Here is a 13,125-nt window from a genome sequence, read left to right as displayed (position 1 = left end):
CAACGCCTAAGAAAGCTTGTGTTTCCTTTTTGCTAGTTGGTGGAGACATGGCTGTTATTTTGTTAATCACATCCATTGGGATCTGGCGACGTCCATCTTGCCATTTTATTCCTAAAAACTGGATTTCCTGTGCAGGTCCCTTGACCTTACTTTGTTTTATGGCAAAACCGGCTTTCAGGAGGATCTGGACTATTTTCTTCCCTTTCTCAAAAACTTCCTCTGCTGTATTGCCCCACACAATGATGTCATCAATGTATTGCAGATGCTCTGGAGCTTCGCCCTGTTCCAATGCAGTCTGAATCAGTCCATGGCAAATGGTAGGGCTGTGTTTCCACCCCTGGGGCAGTCGATTCCAGGTGTACTGAACGCCCCTCCAAGTGAAAGCAAACTGTGGCCTGCACTCTGCTGCCAAAGGGATTGAGAAAAACGCATTAGCAATATCAATTGTAGCATACCATTTGGCTGCTTTTGACTCCAGTTCGTATTGCAGTTCCAGCATGTCCGGCACGGCAGCACTCAGGGGCGGCGTGACTTCATTCAGGCCACGATAGTCTACTGTCAGTCTCCACTCTCCATTAGACTTTCTCACTGGCCATATGGGACTGTTAAAAGGTGAACGAGTCTTACTGATCACTCCTTGGCTCTCCAGTCGACGAATCAGCTCATGGATGGGAATCAGTGAGTCTCGGTTGGTACGATACTGCCTCCGGTGCACTGTTGTGGTAGCGATTGGCACCTGTTGTTCTTCGACCCTCAGCAACCCCACAACAGAAGGGTCCTCTGAAAGACCGGGTAAGGTAGACAGCTGTTTAATTTCTTCCGTCTCCAAGGCAGCTATACCAAAAGCCCACCGGTACCCTTTTGGGTCCTTGAAATACCCTCTCCTGAGGTAGTCTATGCCAAGGATGCATGGAGCCTCTGGGCCAGTCACAATGGGGTGCTTTTGCCACTCATTCCCAGTTAGGCTCACTTCGGCCTCCAATACAGTCAGTTGTTGGGATCCCCCTGTCACTCCACAAATACAGATGGGTTCTGCCCCTATATAGCTTGATGGCATCAGGGTACACTGTGCACCAGTGTCTACAAGAGCTTTATACTCCTGTGGGTCTGATGTGCCAGGCCATCGAATCCACACAGTCCAGTAAACCCGGTTGTCCCTTTCCTCCACCTGGCTGGAGGCAGGGCCACCCTAATCCTGGTCATAATATTCATTACCCTTTTCTTGTGTATATGAGTCAGGAATTTCTTCATTAAAATCAGGAGTAAAATCAACCCTCTTACTCTGTCTGGGGAACTGTCCACTGGAAACCGGAGCAGCAATTTTCCTGGAAGAACCCCCTTTGGCGATTGTTTTTCCTTGCAACTCACGTACCCGTGCCTCTAGGGTGGAGGTAGGTTTTCCATCCCACTTCCTCATGTCCTCTCCGTGGTCACGCAAGTAAAACCATAGGGTGCCCCGTGGTGTGTACCCTCTATATCCTCTCTCTTGAGCAGAAGAACGCTGACTCCGAATAGCTGAGACACTGGTCCGTATAGGTAGGGAGTAGGACAAATCCTCTTTGAACTGTCTGAACTCCTGGGACAGTTCCCGCACAGCTGAGACAAAGGAGGAAGAGATACTTTCTTCATATTCTCGGAGGTTACTAGCAGCTTCATTCACTGTTGGACCGTCTGGATCTTTCCAGGTCAGTATTGCCAGTGAGTTGGCACACGATGGTGGTGCGTTTCGTACCAACTTCCGCCACATGGGTCTTGTGCACTGGACCTCGTCTGGATCTATGGGTGACCGCACGTCATTCAGGTCACCATGAATCACTTCCAGCACAGCTAGTTCCCTCAGGTACTGGATACCTTTCTCTATGGTGGTCCATTTCCCAGAGCGGTATACAACATCTTCCTTGAAGGGATATCTCTCTCTCATAGCTGACAGGAGTCGCCTCCAGAGGCTGCGGGCTGGTTCCCCTTTTCCAATCGCTTTGTCAATGCCCCCTTCCCTAGAAAGGGATCCCAGCTGCTTGGCTTCCTTACCCTCTAATTCCAGGCTATTGGCCCCGCTATCCCAGCATCGGAGCAGCCAGGTGACAATGTGCTCACCTGCATGACGGCTGAAATCTTTTCGCATATCTCGCAGCTCACTCAGGGATAGGGATCGGGTAGTTTCGGTCTCATTTACGAGTTCTTCCTCTTCCTCTCCCTGTGATGGCCCTGCTCCTTCATCTTCCCTTTCTAAACGAGCTGACTTTCGCTTCCATGATTTCTTTTTATGTATAGGGGCGACTGATACTGACACGGGTTCGTTCCCTGTTTGAACCGCAATGCTTGTAACAGAGTTGTTCGGTGCAGCTGCAGCCGCAGTGCCTGTCGCAGGGGGGGTTGGAGCAGCCGCAGTGCCTGTCGCAGGGGGGGTTGGAGCAGCCGCAGTGCCTGTCGCAGGGGGGGTTGGAGCAGCCGCAGTGCCTGTCGCAGGGGGGGTTGGAGCAGCCGCAGTGCCTGTCGCAGGGGGGGTTGGAGCAGCCGCAGTGCCTGTCGCAGGGGGGGTTGGAGCAGCTGCAGTGCCTGTCGCAGGGGGGGTTGGAGCAGCCGCAGTGCCTGTCGCAGGGGGGGTTGGAGCAGCCGCAGTGCCTGTCGCAGGGGGGTTGGAGCAGCCGCAGTGCCTGTTGTTTTGTCACCAGATCCTTGAGGGTTCTGAGTAGCGTTGAACAGGGCTCGGTAGGCATGGGCCAGACCCCAGCACATTGCAGTGATTTGTGTCTCCCTAGAATTGCCAGGGTGACGACATACTTTTTCCAAATATTCTACTAATTTTTCAGGATTCTGCACTTGTTCAGGGGTGAAGTTCCAAAACACTGGAGGTGCCCAATAACTTAGGCATTTGCCCAGGCTATCCCACACACCCTGCCACTCATAACTATCTGGCCTTGGGGCAGATCTCTGGATGATATTCTTAAATTGCTTACTAATCTTGGACAAGATCGAAACAATATTCCCAAGCAATACCAATACAAGTATCTTAACTACCCAAGGTTGTTCAAAATACTGAAAAGTTACTGTAATGAAGGAGGAAGCATTGTAGAAGAAAGTAGTGAAGGTACAATTCTGCATTTCCTCCATAAAAAACCTCTCAGAGGAAGAAGTATAATTACGAATTGTCTCCATAAAATGATACCCGACATACAGTAACGGTTTCAGTACAGCACTTAGATACCAAAATAAATACAAGGTCACTGTTTTAATAGCAAATCTCACAGACAAAACATTACCAATTAAAGCAGACCACAGCAAACTGCTAAAACCAACACCGATCTTTAACATGTACGGCAAAGAAATGAGCATGGTGCAGATCAGGTAAACCGATGCTAGGAGCAAACGAGTCAATATCACGTCCCACAACTACTAACAGATCTAAATTCGTTAATACGCTCTGGTTAATCTGTTATTATCTCAAACCCTTTCGAGCCCCACGTTGGGCGCCAAAAAGGACTGTCGTGGTTTAGCCCCAGCCGGCAGCCAAGCACCACGCAGCCGCTCGCTCACTCCCCCCCCCCGATGGGATGGGGGAGAGAATCGAAAGAGCAAAAGTAAGAAAACTCGTGGGTTGAGATAATAACAGTTTAATAATTGGAACAAAATAATAGTAATACTAATAATGAATTATAATGGGGAAAAAAAAAACAATGAGAGAGAGAGAGGAACAAAACCCAAGGGAGGGAAAAAAAAAATTACATATATATATAATTAAAAAAAAAAAAAAAAAAAAAAAAAATTACAACCGCTCACCACCCGTCGACCGACAGCCAGCCAGTCCCCGAGCAATGATCGCTACCCCCCGGCCAACTCCCCCCAGTTTATATACTGAGCATGACATCATATGATATGGAATAGCCCTTTGGTCAGTTTGGATCAACTATCCTGGCTGTGTCCCCTCCCATCCTCTTCTGCACCTGGCAAAGCACGGGAAGCTGAAAAGTCCTTGACTAGTACAGCAGCAACTAAAACATTTCTGTATTATCAACACTGTCCTCAGCACAAATCCAAAACATAGTCCCATACCAGCCGCTACGAAGAAAATTAACTCTGTCTCAGCTGAAACCAGGACATCCACCTAACGGTTAATCTGAGTAGACGCAGGCCTGTCCTGCACATACAGCGTGGCCTTCATGCCTGTGTTGTGCCGTGCATTTCCTTGGCCGCAGGATAAACCCAGCCAGCTCATTGTAACAGAGGAGCCTGCAGGCAGCTCCCACTTGGTAACAGTGATTACACCACCTGTATGGCCGTGCCTTTATCTAAAAGTGCAGCAAGAAGTTCTCATGTGAACATCCTTTAGGAATAGAGTTGTTTTCTTGTAAGAAATATAATAGCTCGAATGACCAAGAAAGAGGAACTTCTATCCACGGACAGAATCTGCACAGTGTGCAGTGAGAAAATCCATCTGGGATCCATCCAATACTGCACAAACGTGGGGTGCCCAGCATCTGAAGGGACGTAAGATTTACTCACCTTTCTTACTGAGATCCATAAATAACCCTTCTCTCTCTCACACCCACCCTCACACATCCCGATGCAGAACATATGCATAGTTCTCTCCAGTTCCCTGGGTTCCCCAGAGGTTGGACAGATGGTCCCAAATCCTGGTGCAGGGTTGTGGGCTCTCTTCAGTTCCCTGGGTTCCTTAGAGTCTCTCTTGCACTCTGTCTTGCTCTGTTCCCTCTAGTCTCCCTGTTGTCCCGCCCCCAAGCCTCTCTCCAAAAATTCTTTTGTTTCCTTAGTTATAGAACTGGGTAGAAAATACCTCCTTGGTGTCTGGTCTTTTCAGGTCGTGCTGTCATTTTCCAATTTGCTGTTGGCGCGCACAGTCTGCTTGTTCAGGACACTTCTGGACACATTTACGCTTGATGGTCAACAGGCTGCTTGCATAGTGTACTGGGGCTGGCTGGGATGGAATTAACTTTCTTCATAGCAGCCCGTATGGTGCTGGTTTAGATTAGTGAATAAAAAAGTGATGATAACTGTGGTGGGTTAACCTTGGCTGCAGGGGAATATCTGCTCCAGCACCTGGAGCACCTCCTCCCCCTCCTTCTCTGACCTTGGTGTTTGCACTGCTGTTTATCACATTTTTTTTCCTCTCCTCCTCTGCCTGTCCAGTGTTTTTGCTGTTTCTTAAAGAACCTGGTCAGAGAGTATTGGACTCTGACACCACAACATTCCAGATCCAAGCTCCAAGCAAACCTTCCTAGATAGCAAGTCAAGTCAGCAGATGGGGGACCCACAGGAGGAATCCTCCTATCGCTCACTGCTTCCTCCTGATGATGCTGCATGTTTCAGGCTCAGCTGGCTCTGATGCTTCCTCAGACGGCTTTTCCAATCCCTTCATCTTCTGCCAACAAGGCAGATATCATGGTGGGAGTCCGTTACAGACCACCCAACCAGGATGATGAGGCAGACGAACTATTCTATAAGCAGCTGGGAGAAGCCTCACGATCGCTAGCCCTTGTTCTCGTGGGGGACTTCAACCTACCGGATGTCTGCTGGAAATACAATACAGCAGAGAGGAAACAGTCTAGGAGGTTCCTGGAGCGTGTGGCAGATAACTTCCTGACACAGCTGGTGAGGGAGCCAACTAGGGAAGGTGCCCCGCCGGACCTCTTGTTCACGAACAGAGAAGGACTTGTGAGCCATGTGATGGTTGGAGGCCGTCTTGGGCAGAGTGATCATGAAATGATAGAGTTTTTGATACGTGGAGAAGCGACGAGGGGGGTCAGCAGAACTGCCACCTTAGACTTCCGGAGGGCGGACTTCGGCCTGTTTAGGAGACTGGTCGACAGAGTCCCCTGGGAGGCAGCCCTAAAGGGCAAAGGAGTCCAGGAAGGCTGGACATTCTTTAAGGAGGAAGTCCTAAAGGCACAAGAGCGGGCTGTCCCCAGGTGCCGAAAGACGAGCCGGCGGGGAAGAAGACCGGCCTGGCTGACTAGAGAGCTTTGGCTAGAACTTAGGAAAAAGAGGAGAGTCTACGACCTTTGGAAGAAGGGGCAGGCAAGTGTCGCGGATGGAGTGAGCGTGCACTTCACTCGTTAGAGCAAAGTAAAAAATATAGTTTATTGATACAGAATAGGGAGTTAACAAAGTTCAACGCGACAGTGTTTTAACAAGATTCGATGGCGAGGTGCACTTGATTATTTACTGCATAGAGGACAGGGTCAGACAAAACTGTCAGGGAGACCCTCCCGTTGAGTCATGAGGTTCGGAAAGGATCCCCTTGCTTTCTAAACTCCTTCTCAGAGAGGAGTCTAGGTGCGGCTAGATCCAGTCCTAGTCCCAGACTTGGTCAACGGTTTATGTCTAAAGGATTATATATGTGCGCAATCAATCCTTTATATCACTTAGCTAAGATTTCAAAGTTTAGCATGCTATTAGTCACTTACCGAGGATCTGTTGCGGCAAGGAATCTCTCAACCTCGAGGAGTAACCTTGAGAGGCGTCCCTGCTCAAGGGGAGATCCTGGTGTGCAGCCCGCTGCCGTGCAGGAGAGCTCAAAGGGCCCTGGGCTGTCCACTATTTAAGGAGTAAGATGATTGACTTATGGTCATATTTGCATATCAGCAAGAGGTTTAGATCCCTGCTTCAGGCAGCCCTTGGCTACTTTGTTGCTATTCGTCCTCAAGGTCCAGCATAAGCTGGATGCAGCTATCAGGATGACTCCCACTGATGGTTACTGCTTGTGCAGGGAGCGGGGGGGGGGAGCACACCGCCACAGCAAGTCAAGAGGACTACAAAGGTGTAGCGAGGCTGTGCAGGGAGAAAATTAGAAGGGCCAAAGCCGAGCTAGAGCTCAATCTGGCTGCTGCCGTAAAAGACAACAAAAAACACTTCTGCAAATACATTAGCAGCAAAAGGAGAGCTCAGGAGAATCTCCAGCCCCTAGTAGATGGGGGAGGGAACACAGTGACCAAGGATGAGGAAAAGGCTGAGGTACTTAATGCCTTCATTGCCTCAGTCTTTAATAGCAGGGCCCATTGTTCTCTGGGTACCCAGCCCCCAGAGTCGGAAGATAGGGTCGGGGACCAGAATGGAGCCCCCATAATCCAGGGGGAAATGGTTAGTGACCTGTTACACCACTTAGACACTCACAAGTCTACGGGGCCTGATGAGATCCACCCGAGAGTACTGAAGGAACTGGCAGAAGTGCTCACCGAGCCCCTTTCCATCATTTACCAGCAGTCCTGGCTAACTGGGGAGGTCCCTGCTGACTGGAGGTTAGCGAATGTGACGCCCATCTACAAGAAGGGCCGGAAGGAGGACCCGGGGAACTACAGGCCTGTCAGCCTGACCTCGGTACCGGGGAAGCTGATGGAGCAGATCATCCTGAGTGCCATCACACGGCATGTAGAGGATAACCAAGGGATCAAGCCCAGCCAGCATGGGTTTACGGAAGGCAGGTCCTGCTTGACCAACCTGATCTCCTTCTACGACAAGGTGACCTGCCTAGTGGATGAGGGGAAGGCTGTGGATGTTGTCTGTCTAGACTTCAGTAAAGCCTTTGACATGGTTTCCCACAGCATTCTCCTGGAGAAACTGGCTGCTCATGGCTTGGACGGGTGTACTCTTCGCTGGGTAAAGAACTGGCTGGATGGCCGGGCCCAAAGAGTGGTGGTGAATGGAGTTTACTCCAGTTGGCGGCCGGTCACAAGCGGTGTTCCCCAGGGCTCTGTGTTGGGGCCACTCCTCTTTAATATCTTTATCAATGATCTGGACGAAGGGATCGAGTGCACCCTCAGTAAGTTTGCAGACGACACCAAGTTGTGCGGGAGTGTTGATCTGCTTGAGGGGAGGAAGGCTCTGCAGAGGGACCTGGACAGGCTGGATCGACGGGCCAAGGCCAATTGTCTGAGGTTCAACAAGGCCAAGTGCAAGGTCCTGCACTTGGGTCACAGCAACCCCATGCAACGCTACAGGCTTGGGGAAGAGTGGCTGGAAAGCTGGCCAGCAGAGAAGGACCTGGGGGTGTTGGTTGACAGCCGGCTGAACATGAGCCAGCAGTGTGCCCAGGTGGCCAAGAAAGCCAATGGCATCCTGGCTTGTATCAAAAATAGCGTGGCCAGCAGGAGTAGGGAAGTGATCGTGCCCCTGTACTCGGCCCTGGTGAGGCCGCACCTCGAATACTGTGTTCAGTTTTGGGCCCCCCACTACAAGAGAGACATGGAGGTGCTGGAGCGTGTCCAGAGAAGGGCAACGAAGCTGGTGAAGGGTCTGGAGCAGAAGTCTGATGAGGAGCGGCTGAGGGAACTGGGATTGTTTAGCCTGGAGAAAAGGAGGCTGAGGGGAGACCTTATTGCTCTCTACATCTACCTGAAAGGAGGTTGTAGAGAGGTGGGGGTCAGTCTCTTCTCCCAGGTAACAAGTGATAGGACGAGAGGAAATGGCCTCAAGTTGCACCAGGGGAGGTTTAGACTGGATATTAGGAAATTTTACTTCACGGAAAGGGTTATCAAGCATTGGAACAGGCTGCCCAGGGAAGTGGTTGAGTCGCCATCCCTGGAGGTATTTAAAAGACGTTTGGATGAGGTGCTTATGGACATGGTGTAGTGGCGGTCTTGGCAGTGTTAGGTTTACGGTTGGACTCGATGATCTTAAAGGTCTTTTCCAACCTATGCAATTCTGTGATTCTGTGATCTCTCGTCTCTGCAGGTCAAGAAGATCCTATCAATCTTTTTCATCATTCTCAATGCTCTACAGTCTGCTGACCTCCTCTCAGCTCCCTAACTTGGCAACATAGGTCCTCAACCAGCACATGTCTCTTGCAGACAAGGATGCTGTCACCCTCTGCCTCAGCAAGAGGAACTAGGCTCTCCCCATAGCCTGAATCCTACATCTTCCCTATGGTTAAGTCAAGGCCTATGAGGGCCCTGACTGCACCAGCAGGCCTTAATGGCCCTGACCAGTCTCACCTGGGCTTCCATCCACACCCTCTGCCCATGGACTCAAGAATTCCATTTAAGCTCAGGCCTGGGCCTTCAGTTTCTGCTTGGGCTCTATTATAGAGGTCCCTATATTCACTCCTGTTTCTAGGTTTTTTCCTGGGTGGACTTCAGACCTACGTTGTAGGTAGCTTGTCTCATCAATGGGCCCCATGTATGTATGGTGTAGCAGCTTGTCTTCAGTTGTGTCTTTGGCTCTGTCTCTTGGATGGACTTTAGATGCATGTAGCCTTGTTTCCAGTCCTGTCTCTAGCCCCATCTCCTTTTACTCATGGCTAGACTCCCTGGAGAGACCCTAGACCTAGTTCATTGCTTGCCTCGTCTAGGACTGTCAATGAATCCTGTTATCAGCAGCTGGCTCTGCCTGCTGTGTTCAGACCATGCCAGGACTACATTCTGTTGGTGAGGGGAACTGCCTGTACTGGGGTTGTAGTCAATCAGGAGCTGGTGGAAGGCCAGGACTTATGTAAAGTTACTAAGGGGGATTCAGACCGGAATGTGGAACGTCTAATCAAAATTATTGTCCTTGGGAAGTGAAACACATCCTGGAGAAATATGTAAGCTAATTAAGATGTTTTGGGAACAATCTGAAGCTGCTAGCAGAAGTGTGATAAGAAGCACCCTCATGTGAACTATCCTTATTATAATATTAAAAGTCACACCCCTCGAGCTGGAGACCCTGGCCCAAGCAGAGACCCCTCACCTTTGGGCATGCGTAGAATATTAAAGTAGTACTGTAGCTTTAAGAATAAGATGAGAAAATGTAGACCAATAGTAAACTGCTTTGCATAATTACTTATGCATATGTATAACTAGACTGTATAAATACTGCACCTGTATGAACAAGCAGTGTGCTAGCTTTGTGGAGCTACCACCTAGCATCCGGTCCTGTGCAAAACTTGAAATAAACTGATATCTCAGCTCTGTGTGCATATTGGGTGTTGCACACTGGGTAACAAACTCTGTTTGTGAGACAACAGGGTCACCCTCATGTTCTGGCTTGCCTTCCCTTAGGGAGCAGCTAGTCCTTGCTGCTGACAACTAGCTCAGGCCTTGAGCTCAACACAGCGGGGCCTGGCTTTTGGGCTGTGTAGGGCCTTGCCCCCATGGTTCAACCTGAGTGACTGGCCCGGCTCTGATCTCCCTACAGTTCCTACTCCCTACCTAGTCCCAGGCTGTTGAGTGAAAATCCCTCCTTCCTCCCGCCCAACATCACCTGGCCTCCAGGACTCAATAGGACTCAATCTAGGGCAGTCTGGGCCCTTTTCTCATGCCCTCCCCTGCTCAAGCCTATGGGGCTTCATCTGTGGAAGTCTGGGCCCTTCCCCACCCAGCTCCTAGTGATGCCTGACCTCTGAGGCTCCATCGGTGGGGGAGGGGGGGCTGGACACATCCTCCCACCTAGCTTCAAGTCTCTGTCATCATTCCGGCTTGGCTCCAAGTCAGCTGTGCCATGTCCCTTCCTCAGTGCCATGTCCATGCCCTGGCTCTCTGTCCCCTGAAATAGCCCTGTGACAGCCTACAGCAAGTGCGTCACTCTACAGCAAGTCCCCTCTGAACCCAGATATCCGTAAGGTGTGAGGATGCACCTTTCTGGGAGGGGATGCAACAGTCAAGGCTGCTGTGTTCAGACACTGTGGGACTGCATTCCATTGGTGGGTGAGGTTGCTGCTTGTCCTGGGGTCACCCTCAGCTCCTGGCCTGCTGTATTGGGTTTATGTGGCAAGGTTTTGGTAGCGAGGGGGGGCTCAAGGGTTGCTTCTGTGAGAAGACACCAGAAGCTTCCCCCATGTTTAGATAGAGACAGTTTCAGCCAGCTCCAAGACAGACCTGTAGTCTAACAGTGTGGTCTTAATGGGAGCTGGTGGAAGGCCAGGGCTTACATAAAGCTGATAAGGGGGATTCAGGCTGGAAAGCGGAACGTCTAAACAAGAATTACTGTCCTTGGGAGTAAAGCACATCCTGGAGAAATATGTAAGCTAATTAAGATGTTTTGGGAACCATCTGAAACAACTAGCAGAAGTGTGATAAGAAGCACCCTCACGTGAACTATCCTCATTATAATACTAAAAGTCACACCCCTCGAGCTGGAGACCCCGGCCCAAGCAGAGACCCCTCACCTTTGAGCATGCGCAGAATATTAAAGTAGCGCTGTAGCTTTAAGTTGAAATAAGAGAAATGTAGACCAATAGAAAACTGCTTTGTGTAATTACTTATGCATACGCATAACTGGACTGTATAAATACTGTACCTGCATGACCGAACTGTGTGCTAGCCTTGTGGAGCTACCACCTAGCACCCATCTCTGCGCAGACATGAAATAAAATACCTCTGCCCTGTGTGTATATTGGCGTCTCGCACACCAGGTAAACGACCTCACACTTGTGGGATAACAGACCCGCTGCTGATCAAAGCTGAACCAATCAGCGAGGTTGGTAGCGCCTCTGTGATAACATATTTAAGAAAGGGTAAAAAATGCTGTGTAACAGCAGCTGGGAGAGAGGAGTGAGGAAAAATGTGAGAGAAACAACCCTGCAGACACCAAGGTCAGGGAAGAAGGAGGGGGAGGAGGTGCTCCAGGTGCCAGAGCAGAGATTCCCCTGCAGCCCGTGGTGAAGACCACGGTGAAGCAGCCTGTCCCCCTGCAGCCCATCGAGGTCCACAGTGGGGAGCAGATATCCACCCTGCAGCCGATGGAGGACCCCATGCCAGAGCAGGTGGATGTGCCCTGAAGGAAGTTGCAGCCCATGGAGAACCTGTGCTGGAGTAGGTTTCTGGCAGGACCTGTGACCCCATGGGGAACCCATGCTGGAGCAGTCTGTTCTTGAAGGACTGCACCCTGTGGAAAGGACCCATGCTGGAGCAGTTCTTGAAGAACTGCAGCCTGTGGGAAGGACCCATGTTGGATAAATTTGTGAAGGACTGTCTCCCATGGGAGGGACCCCACCCTGGAGCAGGGGAAGAGCGTGAGGAGGAAGGAGCGGCAGAGACAAAGCATTGTGAACTGACTGCAACCCCCATTCCCCATCCCCCTGCGCCACTTGGCGGGAGGAGGTAGAAGAGTCGGGAGGGAAATTGAGCCCAGGGAAGATGTGAGGGGTGGGGGGAAGGTGTTTTAGATTTGTTCTTATTTCTCACTATCTTACTCTGTTATTAATTGGCAATAAATTAAATTAATGTTCCCGAAGTCGAGTCTGTTTTGCCCGTGATAGTAATTGCTGAGTAAGCTCCCTGTCCTTATCTAGACCCATGAGCTTTTTCATCGTATTTTCTCTCCCTGTCCTGTTGATGGAGGGGAAGTGATAGAGTGGCTTCGTGGGCACCTGGAGGCCAGCCAAGGTTAACCCACCACACCTGCCTTCTCTTAGGGAGCAGTTAGTCCTTGCTGCTCCCTGACAAGACCTCTGCCATTCCAGGGTACTTGTTTCAGTCAGTGCTGGGGGCCATGCCTCATGGCACATCACCATCACTGTTGAATAGTCGTGCACCACCTTCAGTAGAATTTCCAGGCCCCTTTCTATGCACCCTTCTTCAACAACTACTGTATCTGTTGGCTACTTTTGGGAGCTGTTTATTTGGCCTGGCAGTTTTATAGGTCTCTCCCTAGTACCTGCTGAAAGGGTGCTTGACCTTTCCTAATCAGGAGTTAGCTGGAGACAAAAGCTCAGTGCATCCTCTCATCAGAGGCCACACCTGGAGTGCCGTGTCCAGTTCTGGGCTCCTCAATACAAGAGAGACATGGACATACTGGAGAGAGTCCAGCAAAGGGCCACAAGGATGATGGACTGGAGCATCTCTCCTATGAGGAAAGGCTGAGAGAGCTGGGATTGTTTAACCTGGAGAAGAGAAGGCTCGGGGGGGATCTCATCAATATATAAAAATACCTGAAGGGAGGGTGTAAAGAAGACAGAGCCAGGCTCTTTTCAGTGGTGCCCGGTGACAGGACAAGAGGCAATGGGCAGAAACTGAAAGACAGGAGGTTCCGTCTGCACATCAGGAAACACTTTTGGTACTGTGAGGATGACCGAGCACTGGAACAGGTTGCCCAGAGAGCTTGTGGAGTCTCCCGCCTTAGAGGTATTCAAAAGCTGTCTGGACATAGTCCTGGTCACCTGCTCTAGGTGGCCCTGCTTGAGCAGGGGAGTTGGAC

Source organism: Mycteria americana, unplaced genomic scaffold (assembly GCF_035582795.1).
Source record: "Mycteria americana isolate JAX WOST 10 ecotype Jacksonville Zoo and Gardens unplaced genomic scaffold, USCA_MyAme_1.0 Scaffold_44, whole genome shotgun sequence".
Classification (NCBI taxonomy): Eukaryota; Metazoa; Chordata; class Aves; order Ciconiiformes; family Ciconiidae; genus Mycteria; species Mycteria americana.
This window is presented reverse-complemented; position numbering follows the sequence as displayed.